Here is an 18509-nt window from a genome sequence, read left to right on the forward strand (position 1 = left end):
ATAAGGTAGCAACATGAGATTCCAGTTGGACATGAATTTAGGGGTTGGGGGTCACTATTCACACCAAGTATATCTGCAAGGCTCCATGGTCCAGAAGTGCTTCCATGTAGAAACCACAGTGATAATTAGGCACATTACATGTTCCCCCTCTATAAAAATATTTCTGATCTATGTATTATCCAACATGTAGAAGTTTTTCTTTTTATATATCTTATCCAGGTTTTCAGTTTTTCTGAATCCATAAAGTTTAAAAGTTTTAAGTAACAATTCCAAAAGCAATTAATTTTGATGTTTCAGTATAATTTTTTTTCCTAGATTCTGGCTGTGGAACCAACTTAAATTTAGAAAGACTCCAAACCTTGATTTTCTTTCTGAGACATTTTGGTTGCTATATAAAAAAAATATTTGCATTGGGTCTTTCGTGAAGCAGAACCTGGATCACAGTTAGGAGTGCAAAGAATTTATAGGAGAACAATACCAATGAAAAGAAGCAGGATTGAGAAGTGGAAGGCATCAGACCCTAGTGCAGAGTTGGCAAGTTCTGACAGCCCCGCATGAAGGAAATACTAGCCCCAAGAGAAGTTCTGCTTTGGATGGAAATGACTGCACTCTGGCACAACAGTGTTTGCTTCTCAGTCAGAGACCAGGGCCACCCAAAGAGTGTGATTGTACTTCAAAACTGGAGGCAGACCTGAAGGAGTTCTCAGCTGAGGCTGTCAACTCAGTCCCCACAACTGGTCCACAAGCCCTTTCTTAAAGATGTCAGTGGCATAACCCCACTTGCACCACATGAATCCACTTGTCCATATGGCTTCTCCAGAATTCCAGTGGGCCTGCCATAGTGAGGAGACACTTAGAGGAATATAGTCCCTCTCAGAGTTCTGGCCATTTGTCTCCTCCTCCTTCTACTTGCCAATCTAATGCTCTTAAGTCCCAGTTATCACCTCTGCTGGTCTTGGTCAGTTACACAGAGGTGGAAGAAAACTTCATTTCTGAAGAATTTTGAGCAAAGAGTAACATACCCTTCTCAGTGGCTGCATTTTATTATTCCATGTGAATATGAACTGAATTTCCTTCTTGATTGGTAGAGGAAATAACACCAGATCAATAGCTACATACCACTTTCCTGAGGCCCCATTAATCTGCTCTAGCAGTGATACCCCATGAGCTTGGTAGGTACAGGTCTACTACTTGAAAGAACTTTGGTAGTTTAGTCACACTTCAGGATCAATCTAATTTCTTCCAGGGCCACACTTGTTAATGTAACAGAGACATACAGAGACCATCACTGCATTGCTTATGTATCTGCTGTTATGTCAATAGAGCTCATGGCCAGAGGGGTAATTTAGATACGTGTACTTGGCCTTCTGGATTTTGCACTTAGTTTTCAATGATTTGTTTAGGCTTTCATTATGTTTCTTAGAATATGAATGAAATTTCATTTCAACCAACAGATTCTATTGATCTCATATGCACTGTTTTCTCTGTATTTGCACCAGTGACATAGTGAAATTTTAGTAATCAGAATGCTGACTTGAGCTAGGTACTGTCTATGCCTCAGAGTCCTCTCAACATATGGCTTTTATTTCCAGCTGGGCAGTAAATGATCTAGTTCTAAACTCTAGTTCTGGGATCACACAGTCCTCCAAGAGGCAGACAATGATTTAAGGTAAGAGTACAAAAATTGTACTTGGGAGACATAACTGGGAAAGGAAGTAGGATTGGGAAGGAACAGTCATCAAACCATATTTTAGATATGACAGTCTGTAAAACCTGAAATGAGTACTGCCTATCAGAGAAGTCTCTATATACCACGCCCTTGTATTCAATAACATATTATTGTTCTGGCATTGTCTGGGGCCATCCTGTGAAATCATGTCCTCAGATCAAAAACTGAAGTGGACGTTGGTGGACTGAAATCTGTAAGGCTCTCCACAGTCCTTGTGATGAGTCTTTATTGAAAGGGGATCTCAGTGGTACATCCCTCTATTCACTGTAAGTGATAAATAACCAACTAACTAAATGAACAAATGAAAAAACAAACAAAACAAATAAAAATTCTGGCAGCAACAATGATTTCACTTATAAAGGAGCATGTTTTGGAAAAGTCCATGACATACCAATAACCAAAGATCAATTCAGGTTCCTTTTCTAGGTCACCATGAAGCCTTTGGTCAGTAATAAGCAGAAGATCTCTTAATGTGAATTGAAGAAGCCTGGGTTGTTTTGTGAGCCACAAGCCATTTCAGAGTGATGATTAAGGACAAGTGTACCATTGGTTTTGTGGTATATGAATCACCCCTATGTAATTTCATATTGCATGTGCTTTCCCAACATTGCAGTTTATTGAAAGCACCAGCTTTTGCAAAAATGTTACTGTCTTTTATGGAGAGTATTTACTATGTTATTTATAAAAACCAGACTCACTTCAACTTCTCATAGAGCCCTCTGACACTGTGATTGAGGAGATTAGTAAAGAAGATAATGAACTCATCTATAGAGAATGCACCAGGAACATGTGAGAAGAATACTTTTAAAGTCAAGTTGACAGTGAGCAGACTGTGAGAGAGAAACATAGCAATTGGCTGCCTTCCATGTGCACCCCAACTGGGGACTGAACCTGAATCCCAGACATGTGCCCTGACCCAGATTTGAACCAGTGACCATTTAGCTTGTGGAACAATGCCCAACCAACTGAGCCACACCAGCTGGGGCTACTGTTGAGTTTTATAAAACAAAATAACTTGTGGTAGGTGGAGAAAAAGTGAGAAATATCATTAAGACTGTACAAAATTTACTTTCAGAGATTAACCCAGAGATACAAAAAGTGTCACAGATTGCGAGCTTACCATGTAGAAAAAAAAAGCAATTAGATATTAGAGAATATTAATTGGATATTTAGAGAAGCAAAAGAAGCTCCATAGTAAAACCCTGAATTATATGTGTTATGGCAAGTCAACTGGAAAGAAATGAAGATCATGCAATTAACTAAAGCAGAGACAAAACACATTTTTTGCACCCTTTTCCTTTCCTTTTTCCAGGTAGGCAAATCTGAGGGAAGAGCAATTTGAATACTGAGGTATAGTGTCCCTAACTGCACAATCAGAGTACTCTTTAGGATTATCCACAAAGAAGTAAGCATGTTTGTTTATCTGTGTGTATATTTTACAATGATATCAGAGGAGTCAAGATAATTTGCACAAAATATTTGGAGCTAGGCCCTTCAAAGAAGGCTGGTTTTTGCAGAATTTTTTAAACCTAATATTGCAAACATTTTAAACCTGCCTTTAAGTCCCATGTTATAATTTTCTGCTTTACAAGCCATCATTTCATTATAGTTTGGCTTTCCTAGAATTCTTTTCTGCAAAGAAGGCATATAGGTGCTTAGTCCTCATAAGACAGCTTTTGAAATTTTTAATGTAAACCAGGAAATCACTGTTTTAGTTAAACACACTGGTGTCTGAGAATTTAGTTAATTGAATTCCATCTGTGAGAGATGTAGCAATACATCATATACAGGTGTCTGCAGATATGTGATTAAAGGTCAGGCTCTGAAGTGAGCTGGTTTCTCCAAGGTGAAGGCCAATTTGTAGAAGTCTGTCTGATTATCATGACATCCCTGGTCACTCATTGTGAAATATCTTTGAAATGTTCATGTAACTGTGAATATAAGCAATTATTACAATCTTCTAAAACATAAGCTCTATGAATGCAAGCAACTTTGCTTTATTCAGAGATGCATCCCAAGTACCTAGAACAGGGCCAAGCATAGAATAAGCCCCCAATAAATGAGATGTAAAAATATACTCTCATTAAATGAAACTGTTATTATGTATAGTTTTTTTTCTTTTTTTTTAATTTATTTTTTTAATTGATTATGCCATTACATTTGCTCTATTCCCCCCTCCCTTCCCCTCCACCCTGCATACCCCTCCCCCACCATTTCCCCCTTTAGTTCATGAACATGTGTCTCAAATTCTTTAGATTCTGTATTTCCCCTACTATTCTTACCTTCCCCCCTATGTATTTTCTATCTACTGTCTATGCTACTTATTTTCTGTACCTTCTCCCCCCTTCTCCTCCTCCCACTCCCCTGTTGCTAACCCTCCATGAGATCTTCATTTCTATGGTTCTGCTCCTGATCTAGCTATCCTCTTAGTTTGCTTTTGTTTTAGGTGTGGTTCTTAATAACTGTGAGTTTGCTGTCCTTTCACTGTTCATCTTTTTTATCTTCTTTTTCTTAGATAAGTCCCTTTAACATTTCATATAGTAAGGGCTTGGTGATGATGAACTCCTTGAATTTGGTCTTATCTGAGAAGCACTTTATCTGTCCTTCCATTCTAAATGAAAGTTTTGCTGGGTAGAGCAATCTTGGTTGTAGATCTTTGGTTTTCATGACTTGGAATACCTCTTTCCAGCCCCTTCTTGCCTGTAAGGTCTCTTTTGAGAAATCAGCTGACAGTCTAATGGGAACTCCTTTGTAGGTGACTGTCCCCTTAGCTCTTGCTGCTTCTAGGATTCTCTCCTTCATTTTAATCTTGGCTAATGTAATTATGATGTGCCTTGGTGTGTTCCTTCTTGGGTCCAACTTCTTTGGGACTCTCTGAGCTTCCTGGATTTCTCGGAAGTCTATTTCCTTTGCCATCTTGGGGAAATTCTCCTTTATTATTTGTTCAAATAATTTTTCAACTGGTGGTTGTGCCTTTCCCCCCTTCTGGTACCCCTATAATTCGGATGTTGGAACGTTTAAAGATGTCCTGGAGGTTCCTAAGCTTCTCCTCATTTTTCTGAATTCTTATTTCTTCATTCCTTTCTGTTTGATCATTTTTTTCTTCCTTCTGGTCCTCTCCCTTGATTTGAGTCCCAATTTTCTTTCCATTACTATTGGTATCTTTTGTATCACCATTCATTTCAATTAATTTAGCTTCCATATGTTTCTCTAATTTGTGACTAAAATCAACCAGTTCTGTAAGGATCCTTATAACCAGTGTTTTGAACTGTGCATCTGAAAGACTGGCTATTTCTTCATCACTTAGGTCTATCGGTTCTGGGGCTCTGAGTTGTCCTAGAGCCATTTTTGGTCTATTCGTGCTGTTAAGTGAGCGGAGCGAAGCCTTAGTTGTTTACCAGGGCGGGGCCACCCAGGTCGCTGGTTTGTGACGCTGTGTGTGGGGGCGTGGTCAGAGAGGGAGCAATGGCGTTCCTCTCCGCTAGCCCAGCGCATCCAGTCACTCACACGCCTCGGGCTTGTTTATCCGATCCTAATTTTGCGAGCCTGCTGCACCGCTCGGGTTTCCCTTCTCACTGGTTTCTCCGCACGTAAATGCGCGCGACTGACCGACCCACCGCGCCTCTTCCCTGTGCGCTCCGGCAGCCAGCTCGCTGGCGATCAGCGCCCTCGGTTGCCTGCGTGCACCGTGCACCGCCCAGGGAATTTTTTCTTGCTAACCTGCTCCGCTGCTGGCCTCGCTCCTCGTACCGGTCCAGCCGAGTATCTAGTTGTCCTTTGGACTCCGTATTGTCGATTTTCCGTGTGGCTTGGTTGTGACTGCTGTTAAAAATAGTTGTTCTTAGATTTGGTTGTGCACAGAGGCGAGGTGGATCCTCCATCTATGTCTCCATCTTGGCGGAAATCATTATGTATAGTTTTAACTTATAATTGAGACATTTATATTACTGTAGGTAATTTGGGATTATGGATTTATTTCCTTTGTGCCTTATATGATTCCTGAAGGGCAAAGCAAAATGCCAGTCTCTCCCCTCTGGCACTTACTATGATGAGTAACATTGATCGACAGCTGTTAAAATGACACAGTTAACATTCTAATTTGACTAAAATTATCTAGTTTACTATAAATTATTTATTTTTCATTTGTATCTTTATCCATATTAAATTATGTTGAGAAAGCTGAAATATTCTCATATTTAATTTCTTTAGGGAGGAATTTGGCAGGTGTTAAGAGATTTCATGGGTGAAATTATAATTCTCCATATAAATGGAAAAGTTAGTACAATCAATTATTTTCTTATGAGTGCAGAAAAAAGTTTAGCTCTTATAAAGTTAGAGAAGCTGGCTTATAATTTTCTGTTTTTCTTGCAGTTATATAATGTTTTTGAATTCTAATATGTAACATGATTTCAAGTATTCCACTGTAACATACTTGAGATTAAGTTAAAAAAATGTTTACACTAGTCACATTCTAAATGGATTCTTAGTGTCTTTAAGTGTGATGTTTTTTCTAAATATTTGAAGAAGACTGAGCCACCTTTCAATATGAAGTACCCTCCAAAAAGTGAGCATAGGATAGAATCGAAAGTGGTGGAGGTTGTTAAAACCTGAACAGAGTGCTCAATTGCCACAGCGGTGGCTTCTGGTTGTGCAGCATGTTTTTCTACCTCCTTCTTCTGGTAACAGACCCTGACCTTGAACACAGAGTGAGCACAGTACCCAGGCACATGACCCAGCAGGGCCACCCAATCCCTTTCTCTGGAATTTTTGTATGGGTGTTGGAGGAGAAAAGGGAAGTGTCTTCCTGCTATGGATGATGATCTGCGTAAAGTAAACTTAGAACTTGAAGCAGCCATTATCCCAAGCCACAAGGTAGAGTCTGTCAGTGGAAGAAAGCAACACAGAAGAAAAACTGAACTGAGAATCAGACATCATCAAGAAAGGGCAGTTTACAATGAAACTAGTTTTCAGGGGCACCTTAACATAGTCTCCAAGGTCAAGGAAGTCTTTCATCAGTTGGTTAGTCAGCTTCAGCTGTCATAATAAAAATCCATAGAGGTGGCTTGCAGTTCTGGAAGCCGGGAAGTCCAATCTGGAAGGTGCCAGCAGATTCAGTGTCTAATGAGAGCTTCCTTCTCAATCCTATCAATTAGGACCCCATGATTATAATGTCCTTTAACCTTAATTACTTCCTAAAAGTCCTATTTCCAAATGAAATTCACATTGGAGGTTAGGACTTCAGCACATGTATTTTAGGGGCAGCACAGATCAGTCTATAGCAATCAGGAAGTGAAGTTCATTTCTTCACTCATGCTTCATCTCTTGCACATTAATGCCTTCATGCTGCCCCACTTTGCTCAGTTAACTGTTACTCATTCAAAGCTCAGCTAATCATTACTTTATGGGAACATTCTCTGATCTTTATGATTAGGTGAAAACTCATTATATATTTCAAACCACCCTGTGCTTTTCTTTCAAAACGCTTTCATAATTGTCAGGTGATTTGTGCAAGTATTTGCCCCTTGTTTGTTTTCTTATTTTCACTCCAACATTCTTGGGGCCAGTGTCTGTGTTTGATGTTGCTCACCAGTATATCTGCAATATTATCATACTGCCTGGAACATTGTAGGTAGGAAATAAGGGTTGTTTGAGTGAATAAAATTATAAAATATAAATACGAGAGTAATCTGGTTATAAAATAAAAGACCACATATTTTTCAAGCAGAGGTAACAGCTTGGGGAAAGATCCTGAGCACATTAAAATCATCTTTCAGTGGAGGGGCTACTTCAAAGACAACTACAATGAGTTGGAGTGGGAATATGAGGAGGCTGAGAAGCTTGGGAGGGATCTAATTCTGCAGGTGCTTATCCTTCATGTTAAGGAATTTTGTTTTTTTCCTAAGAGAAAGTAATGAATATTAAATTTTGTCATTCTTTCCCTGAGAGAAGTGAGCAAATATCAAAGAATTGTAAGTAGGAAAAATACATGATTTGTTTTCCACATTATTAGAATCTCCTTGACTCCTGTGTGGAAAATGATTGTTCAAGAGCAAGGCAGATACAAGAAGAACAGATGGGAGGTCTTGTAAGAATCTAGCAAGAAGATGAGAGAAGATGAACTAGGGCAGTGACAATGGTGAAGGAGAAACAAGAATATTAAAAGGTGTTTGAAGGAGGACACATATCATAGTTGAAATTTACCTATAGTAAGGCAGTCCAATATTTTTATTATAACTGGTTAATGCTCCCTTTTTGCAAACAATATATCAACTTTTCATTTATGTCAAAACTACTCAATATATGCTGTTATGGTTAAGATTATGTAGAGCCAAGAAAACAGGAATGAGGAGTAGTAGTAATAAATGACTGGAAAGTCAATGATTTGCTATTAAAATCCTTCAGGCATTCAATTTTATGGAGGCTCTGTGACCAGCTAAGAAAGGAACCAATTCATAAAAATGCATAAATGCATTTCATAGTGTTCAGGCTATGCTCACTTATATTTGGCTGTATTAATAATAAATTCCAGAGATTAAAACTATAAGTACACAAATTTGAGGTGCTTTTTGAAGACTTTGTATCTTATAACCTTTTTGTAAAATGTGAGATGTTTAACTCTATTAAATATGAAAACTGTACAGCTTATAAAAATTCTCATAATCAGAAAAATGTTAGTAAATTTTTTGAAAAGCATAGGCTCTTTTTCTCTTTCTTTTGTTCTTCCATTAAATTTTAGTTAAAAGTTGGGTGTCAGTAATTTTCTTATTATTCTAAAATTAATTTGAGCAGTGTTAAAACACTAGTAAAAAGCACTTACATAATATTGAAATATTTAGGTCAAGATGGGTAGTTGCATACTCAGGTTTTTCTCTAGCCCTTTAAAAAAATCTAACAAATCACCAAAAAAACACACCCAACTAATAAAATATTACTTGTGCTAGTGACCTCAAAAGATTACAGGGATTTAGCAAACAAGATGCTTGAAGAATTAATGGAATTGACTAAATTAAAGGGGTCCAATACAACATTGAAACTTATAATTATTGAAGAGTTGGTAATTTCATGCTCCTCAAAGTTAAGAACTAGCTTCAAAGGTGAGTTTTCATAACAGAATCTGGGAATTAGCATCATAGGGTACTGAGGACAATAACCTTTACCAAAGAGTGGCAAAACAACTATTCTTATTTCTTTCTCTAAGAGCTGCTGATTCTAGTGTTTGTCATGGCTTCAAGAGAGGCTGACTTCAAGACTCACCATAATTCAAATTCTAAAGATTAAAGATAAATAGAGAATCTTAAAAGCAGTAAGAGAAAAGCAGTTACCTACAGGGGAGGTTTCATAAGATTGTCAGATGATTTCTCAAAAGAAACTTTGTAAATTGGAAGGGATTGGCAAGAAATATTCAAAGTCATGAAAAGTGGGGACCTACAGACAAGATTGCTGTACCCAGTGAAGCTATCATTTAGAATTGAAGGGCAGATAAAGAGCTTCCCAGACAAGAAAAAACTAAAGGAGTTCATCATCACCAAACCATTATTATATGAAATGTGAAAGAAACTTATTTAAGAAAAGAAGATCAAAACTGTGAATAATAAAATGGCAATAAATACATATCAGTCAGCAATTGAATCTAAAAATCAAATTAAGCAAACAAGAACAGACACAGAATCATAGATATGGAGAGAATTTTTATGGTTGCCAGATGGGAGGGGTTTTTAGGGGAGTGGGTGAAGAGGTGATGGGATTAAGAAGTACAAATAGGTAGTTACAGAAGAGCCTTGGGGCTGTAAAGTAAAGGAAATGGAGTAGCCAAAGAACTTATACACATGACCCATGGACATGAACATTGATGTAGGGATTGCTTAGTGTGGTGGTGCTGGGTGGAGGGGTCAAAGGGAAAAAAAACTTGAGAGAACTGTAATAGTATAATCAATAAAGTATTATTAGAAAGAGTGGAGTAGAGCTCTTAAGTGAAATGTAGATGTTCTGTTGTGGGAAACTAAAGAACATTGGGGCTGCAGAAGTAAGTTATTTCCATAAAAGAAAGAAGACTCCCAAAATAAAAAGAGAAACTATGATAAGAAAAATTTCTGGGTTATAGTCCCAAAAGTCTTATTTTACATTTCCACGTTATTTTTTAAATTTTTGTTAATTTCTACAAAAATAACCTGCCAGGATTTTGGTATGGATTTCATTAAATATAGAGAGAAATTTGGATCATATCTTTTGTTAGAAGGCTTCCAGCTATGAGTATGGTATGTCCTGCCATCTATTTAGGTTTTCCTTGAGTTCTCTCTATAATATCTTATAGGTTTCCACTGTAAAGTTCTTGCACATATTATTCATATTGATTCCCAAATATTGCTTATTTTTTGTGTAAATTTAAATGCTATTATTTAAAATATGTTTTTAGTTACTTGCTGATATTTGAAAATGCAACAGTATTTTATATATTGACCATTCATCTAATAACCTTGATAGATTAATAAATTATATTACCTATATGTTGTTTTTCTGCATATATACCCTTTCCACATATAGTGAAAGCTTTTCTTTTTTTAATTTCCTATTTGTACATATTTTATTTTCTGGTCTTGTTGAATGAATTAAGACCTCTAGAAAATGACTGACAGAAGAATGAAAGTGACCATATTTGTACTGTTCTAGATCTAGAGGGAAAATTTTAACTTTTAAAATTTTACTATGGATAATTTTATTATGGATAATATAGGTTGTAGGAATTTGTGGGTAGGCTATATTGATTGAGAAAGTTATTTTTTTCCTGGTTTGCTTAAGAGGATTTTTCTAAAGATCATGTTTCACTGTTGCATTATTTTTTCAAGTGTTTGGTCTGTCTCTATTAACAGAAGCATAAAGTAACTCATTCTATAAGGCCAGCATTACCATAATACTGAAACCAGGCAAAGACATCACAAGAAAGGAAAACTATAGAACAATATCTCTCATAAATACAGATGTCAAATCTCTCAACAATACATTAGCAAATCAAATGCAACAATGTACAAAAAGAATTATACCCCATGACCAACTTGGGTTTAAGGATTCATGTTTGATTCAACATTTGAAAATATTTATATACTTTGACAATACTTTCCATGTGCATATATATCTATTGTTATCAAATTCTTTTTATTATTGTGAAGTATCCCCCTTATGATGGACGAGTGCCCTGAGTGGAAAATATGAGATAGCTCTAAGTAAGGCAAAAGTGTTTTTGTTGTCATATATGTGCTAGAAATATATTTGCATCATTTGAAATGAATTTCTCAGTTTTGCTAATTATCATACCAGAAGCCCTAATTATACATGTTTATTGATGTATTTGAAAACTTTAAGTCATCTTATAATTAATGTTGTATCTTTAAATTTCAAAACAGAGACATATGCATCCTGTATGGGACACTGGACAATATCAGATCAATTTTCTTGTCAAGAGCAACTAGCAAAGCTAAAAAAAGAGAAACCAAACCTTATGTTTGAATGTATCAGAGTTACTAAGACTATATCACGTGAGGAGCGAACATTCTGTAGAGCAGAGTCAGGTGGTGGGAAGAAACTTTTTACTCCCCCACCCCTGATGTTATATTTTAAAAAATTTTTAAACAAGCATAAGACTACTTATTTGATTTATTCCACAATATATTTTCAATGGTGAAAAATATTTTAAACTCCTACTTTTATTTTTTAAAATGGTTTTCCAAATTACTATACTCATACCTTACATGTCAGCGTTGATCAGAATTGCCAGAAATCTAACATTTAGCCATAGCAATCCACCGCAACTGTATATCCAACACTAATAATACTTTTTAAAAGATTTTATTTATTTATTTTTAGAGAGGGGAAGGAAGGGAGAGAGGGAGAGAAGCATCAATATCTTGTTGCCTCTAGTGCACCCCCTACTGGGGACCTGGCCTGCAAACAAGGCATATGCCCTGATGGGAATCAAACTGGTGACCCTTTGGCTCACAAGCTGATGTTCAATCCACTGAGTCACTCCAGCCAGGGAACAACACTAAGAACTTTAAATGGGCAGAATATATATATATTTTTTTCTATGTACTGACCTCATTAAAAAAAAAGCCATCTAATCAGAGAGAGATTTTTAGTGTGACAAATTAGAAATTTGGGCAAACAGATTGTAATTGTGCCTACATCTTTTAATGATGCAAGTTTGTCCTTTCCTTCTTTTGCTTCATATGTAACTTCTCTGCCACGAGGAGGCAGAGAGCATCAATTTGCTGTTAAACAGGAATGAAAACAAATCCTTGTTGACAACATCTATCTGTTGTGAATGAAGCTGATGATACTTTCTTCCAAACACTCAATTTCCAAATGTTCCTTAGCAAAATTTTGTATTTTCCAAGAAAAATACTTCATGAAGAGAATTTCTCAGTAAGTAATGTTTAAAAAGTTTGATGAAGATGTCCTGATGCGATGCTTCCATTTACACATGACTTGCTTATATAATTATGGCATATTGACTTTTCCTCTGTAGTGAAAAAATGTAAGTAGGGAAATTTAAGACATGCTGTGTCTATCTTTTATAAGAGATGCTTGTTTCTAAGTTCTGGATTGGTACCAGTTTAAAATGGTGCACCTTCCTAAGTAGACTTGAATACATGATGTAACTCAACTTGACATGTCATAGTAACCATGTATCAGACTGGGGGTATTTTGAAAAGAAACATTCGCATTCAAAAGACTAGCAATTCAAGATGTTGAAAATACTGTATAAGATTTGGGGGATTTTTAATCTCAAATTTGTAATAAAAGTAATCCAGTACTGTAAATATTCATGTAAAGTTTTTCCTGTTTATTGTTTGGGAGACAGTATTTTTAGAGATCATCACTGACTTTTGAGACTACTTGCATGTGTTTCAAGCTCTTCTGCAGCATATTTAAGTGCTCTGATTACACAAATAGTTTTTCTCCCATTGAGTCTTCCCATCTACATTGAAGATTTATCATTTTATTAAACATTCCTATGACATTTATCTGCCTAGGGAAACATAACAAAAAAAAAGTTAGCTGCAATAAACCATGACTAGCAAACTCCTTGTTGACAAATAAAATCCATCATTTTCCCAAACTGGTTATATCCAACTTGAGGAATGTTCAATACTATGACGATGCCTTACACTTTTCATACGCTACATAATTCAAGGATATTTCAAACATGGTATCTTATTTAATTGTAACATTATGAAAGAAGGTAGATGAGGAGAAAGATTTGGGGCTGTAAAGTGAATTTTTGGGGGGGGCAAACACAGTAAAAAGCGCATAGAAAATGTGTCTGACTCCAAGTCAGGTCTGCACCCAGAAAGCGGGTCTAGAAATTTAATTCAATTTCTAATGTGTAAAATATGTATAAATCAAACATTATATTGATGATATTTCATTTAATATATTTATATATTCTAAAGGGTTTTATTTTATCTCTTAATTTCCTTGAAGTCTCTCTCAGTGACTTGCAAATGGCAAGCTCACAAAAATGTTTTAGTTATACTATGACATACTGATATATTCACATATAAATTTACTTGAACATTGTTTTATATTTAGTTTATAGAATCACTCGAGCAGAAATATGAAATAAACTATGTAGCATACAGGAGAAAATTAAGATCTAGAAAGTTCATTTTAGACTTCCAACTGAAGTCACTATAGGCATTATATAGGTATTAAAGGTTGTATATCTGTATTTATTTATGTGTATATCATAATACCATCTAAAACCCAAGTTATCTATATTTTAACAGTTGTGAATTTTGCCTTTTAAAAATAAGATATCCTTAAATTTTAAACACATAAAATATAATAATAATGGTAATAATAATAATAATAATAATAATAGATACTTAGATTATACCTGAGAATGTGGAAAGTTAAAACTTAGAGAAATAATGTGAAGCTTTGGTGCAAAATGTATTGCTTATATGGTTCTTTACATTCTCCTTCCAGTCCTCTATCTCACATCTTTTTCTACATTCAAAACTTCCTCATTCAAATCAGGATCCCTAGTTAAGTCAGATCATTACTGCTAGTCTTCAGGGTTTCCTGAAGAGAAAATAGAGTCAATGCACAGAATTTTTGCAGAGAATAACACTATCTCACTAGACATCGCTTCTCTTGCTTGTGCAAAGAAGCAATTTAAAGAAAAACTGAATATATGTGATTTCTGATAAATCAGTTGAACACAAGTATTTGTCATTTTCATACAAAATGGTGAGTAGAGTGAGCATGGTTAGTAGACTTATGTATTAATGAATAATTTTGCTCCTTGACCATTGAGATAGGCATCTCAATTAAATTAGCACAAAACACATTGAAAAAAATTGTCTCCCAATCACTTTGCTACTAATTAAAATCTAGAAATATTTATGTTCTAAAGTTATTCCTTTAAAGGTAAGATTAGAAATATTAAGAATTTAATTTTTATCATGTATAACCAATGTAATAAATTAATATAAACAATGGAGGCATACATTAGGATAAAATAAAAAGTGTGTAAAATCATCAGGTCATTTTAACAAATTAGGAGATCTAAAATAAAAGAGTCCATTTATACCCCACCATGGTAAATATGATGCTGGTAAACTGCATATTATAAGATCCCAAAATTAAGTTCTTTATGTATAAGTATATACACACAAAAAAATCTATGCATCAGTTAATCTCTGGCAATTAAAAGTACAAAGCACTGGGGGGTGTGGGCTGGGATGGGAATATAAGACAGAAAACTGTACTTGAACAATAACTAAATAATTTTTTTAAAAAAGTACAAAGTATTCAAGAATGGTATACAAACTTGCAATAGGAAAAAACAGACAACCAGAATACAGCATGCTCTTTTAATGCCATTGTGAGTCCTTTCCAATATGGATCATTTCATTTTCTAGGTCCAGGAAGAATGTAAATGATTTTTACTTTCTTAGTTAATATCTAATTGTCACTCACACAGTATGATGTTACATATTAACTTGTAGATTTCTATTTGGTAGACAAGACTAGCTGTAAGTTACGGATTTTCTGCCATGTAAGACATTAACCAGTACTGTATCTACTTAATTTTATTTGCACATCATTTCTCTGTTCCTCCTTCTCCTTCTTTTATATTTATAAATTCCCAGCAACTCAAATGCTTTTGGAATCCACTTCACCATTTTAGTGATTTTTCTCATTAATGGGTGACAAATCTGACATTTTGTTGGGGGTGGTATGATGAATTCTTAGAATAATTTCCAAGTGCAAGTAGTACTTTAATCAATCTCTCTCTCTCTCTTCCTCCTCCCCATCTCTCTTTCTCTTCCTCTCCCTGTCTTCCATCTCCTAATTTTGTTTTGATTTGGTTTCATATCCCTGATCAGGTTTAGTAGTTTGGCCAATAACTTATTTCTCATTTGGTGGCAGCAATGATTAGTTTTGGTTTTATGTTCTGAATATTCGGTGACTTCTATTGAGATGTTTTGTCAGGTGAGGAATAGAAATCTGGATATTTAGATTTTTATTTCATTTGTTTGTATGCTTTTCTATTTGCTAACCTCACTTAATTAAGAAAATATTTCTTGTTCACTGGAAAGGAGAACAGCCCTTTGAGAGCTGCAGCAATGATATTTTTGTTGTTCGGTGTTTATTTTTAACTTGTGACGAAGATAATGAGCTGAACCCATAAGTTCTCTCTCTGTATGTGTGCTTGTATTTGGAAAACAGCTATACCTCTAGTTGTGAGTTTAAAAACCTTCATCGTATCTCATCACATTTAATTATAAAAAAAAATCTCTAAACCTGAAGGGATTTTGTTTAATTAGTTTATGAACACTAATGAAGCATAAATCAAATGCCAGGAAACCCAAAAATTAGAGGAACTGGGAGGAACAAAAAAGATCTGAACCTCTAAAACTTTAAATATTCTTGTATTTAAAGAATCAATAAAAAACTGTATAGTGTACCATTTGGGTATGTGAGCTTAAAATAACTTCCAATATCCTAAGATTTGATATATCAAATCAAATAATTAGTAAATAATATTTAGGTACTTGGTGAAATAGTAAATAAAATTAATAAACTTCAATATATATTATATATATTATGTAATAGTATATATAACTTCACACATACATACATACATACATATCTTGCCTTGTTACCATATAATATTACTTTGGGTTAAGTAAGTGAAAGTAACGTGGGCATCAAAGTGGTCATTATTAGACACTCATGAGCCATTATTGGCCACTCATGAGCCTTTGCTGTCTGTCTGTCAACATACTTGGCATTGACATTTGGTTATCAATCACTACCTTCCAGTTTTTACCCTGCAATAGGACTTTCGCTAATTAAAAGTTATAATTAATATTGATGTTTGAGGTCATACTAGGAATGATAAAGGCATGGGGAAACAAGTTTGTACATATGAGACAATTTCTTGATTTTTAGTAAAAAAAAACAAAAAAAACAAAAACTGGGGAGGAGGGAGATCACTTGTCCTAAAGTAAATTTGTTAGGTAGATTAAGAATATGCAAAAGCCAAGTCAAGGAAAAAACTTGAATGTATATAACAGATTTTAGAAGGTTTAAGAGAAGTTAATTTTGGTAAGAATCTGCCTACCAGTAATGAATATGAAAAGAAGCAAGGAAATATGTTGCAAATTATAATTTTAATATTGATGCCTTTATCATAATATATTTTGAAGTGATCTCATAAAAATTTTTATTGACAGATTAAGTTAATATGAAACTGAATTTGGTTACCCATTCAAATGACAATTGGCCCATACCTAGCGAGACTTCTCAGAGGCTTCCCTTTTGCATCCCGGCCTCAAACATGCCATCTAGACTGAGAAAGACCCCAGAACTTCAGAGCCACGGCTGCTTCCACAAGCACAGGAAGCACATGGGAGGCTGAGGTAAGGCTGGTGATTTGCATCATCATGGGACCAACCTCAACAGATACCACCCAGGTTACTTGGGGAAGTTGGTATGAGGCACGACCACTTAAAGAGGAACCAGAGCTTCTTCCCCACTGTCATCCTGCATGAACTGTGGGTCTTGGTCAGTGGGCCTGGTCATACACGGTAAATGCTGCCAACAAGAAGACTGGAGCCGCTCCCATCAATGATTCGGTGCGATCAGGATACTATAAAGTTCTGGGGAAGGGAATGTTCCCAAAGCAGCCAGTGGTTGTGAAGGCCACAATCTTCAGCAGAAGGGCTGAGAAGATTACAAGTAGTGGTGGCACCTATGTGCTGGTAGCTTGAAGCCACATGGAGGGGGATTCATTAAATTCTCACAGTGAGCCCTGGCTGGTGTAGCTCAGTGGATTGAGCATGGGCCTGCGAACCGAAGGATCACGGTTTGATTCCCAGTCAGGGCACATGCCTGGGTTGCAGGCCAGTACCCAGCAGGGGACTCACAAGAGGCAACCATACATTGATATTTCTGTCCTTCTCTCCTTCTCTTCCCCTCTAAAGATAAATAAATAAAATCTTTTAAAAAATGCTTTTAAATTCTCATGGTGAAAAAACAATAAAAATTGGAATACTTAGTCTTTTTTTAACAAGGGGTTATGAAAACAGCATATTCAAACAGCTGAGTTTTTATGCCACCTAAAAATAATAGAATAATTTTCTATACTTTGTACTGACTTCATCTGTCCTTGAGTTTTAAACATTGAAAAGATATTATTCATATCTAAAGGAGCTGAGGTTACTTCTTTCATACATGAAATATATCGACACAATGATTAGTTGTTCTTAAGTACCCACAATTCTATTTTAATCAAATGACTAAATCTTTCCAGCTAACCTTTTTTATTTTGCCTTTCCCCAAATCTGATTCTAAAATTTTTGTGAGAAGAAAAAGTTGCATGTCTTTTACTTCTAAATCTAAAGTTTTGAAATCTCAGAGGGTTTGTGAGAGTCGCAAAGGCTTGTTTTTTTCACCTTATCGAATGGGGAATACAGGGGAAAAATTAGATTTATTTGATGGGCTCCATATTTCTTTACTCAGTTAACAGTATTAAAAAAGATTCATGCCAAAGGATGATTGTATACAAGTAAATTGTGACTAATACAAATATTTCAGAGGTTCTACAATCTACAAAATAAATCTGAAGGCCCTGATGATGCCCTTGTCAATGCCCTTGTTGTTCTTAATACGTTCTCAGAGGCAACACAAAGTCCTTGTGAGTTATTAATTTTACCCCAGTGAAGAACTTCTCTCCTCTCCAAACTGGTATCATTGGTTCTGTAATAAATTACATAGTCATTCAGTCTCTTCTAAAGATATTTTCTGCTTTTACCCCATGCTTGCCTCAGGGTTCTATAAGAAACTATAGAGTACACCTTTGTCTTCAACCAGGAAAGTCATGGTCATAGTCTCATGGAAATCAGTACACCAGGTGATACTTTTAACTATTGATGCTTCAAGAAACAGATTCACATTATAGGCTTTGGGGCTTATAACTGACATCATTTAGGTAGCTGTCAGATTATGCTAGAAGTCTCAATTGGAAAATCTAGGTTTTTGTTTGTTGTCTAACCCAGAAGCGGAAAATTTCATAAATATAGACAGTTAACCTAAGACTCAGTAAACTAGTTAATCCCATTGGGCTGAATAAACCAATAAGAAAAATTTATTTGTGCTTATTTGTCTATAATATCACTGATTTAATTTCATTGTTTTATTTTCTGATCATTACATATATAAACTCCTTCTTTCTTCTTCATGTCTAACCTCAATTTACTAATCTCTTTTA

At 35.5% G+C, this 18509-nt stretch overlaps 1 pseudogene; it reads left to right on the forward strand.

Moving 5' to 3' along the window:
- Positions 1–16577: 16577 nt before the first annotated feature.
- LOC119036953 (60S ribosomal protein L27a-like) lies at positions 16578–17010 on the forward strand (annotated as a pseudogene).
- Positions 17011–18509: the final 1499 nt, after the last annotated feature.

Source organism: Artibeus jamaicensis, unplaced genomic scaffold (genome assembly GCF_021234435.1).
Source record: "Artibeus jamaicensis isolate MK-2021 breed Jamaican fruit bat unplaced genomic scaffold, CSHL_Jam_final contig_923, whole genome shotgun sequence".
NCBI lineage: Eukaryota > Metazoa > Chordata > Mammalia > Chiroptera > Phyllostomidae > Artibeus > Artibeus jamaicensis.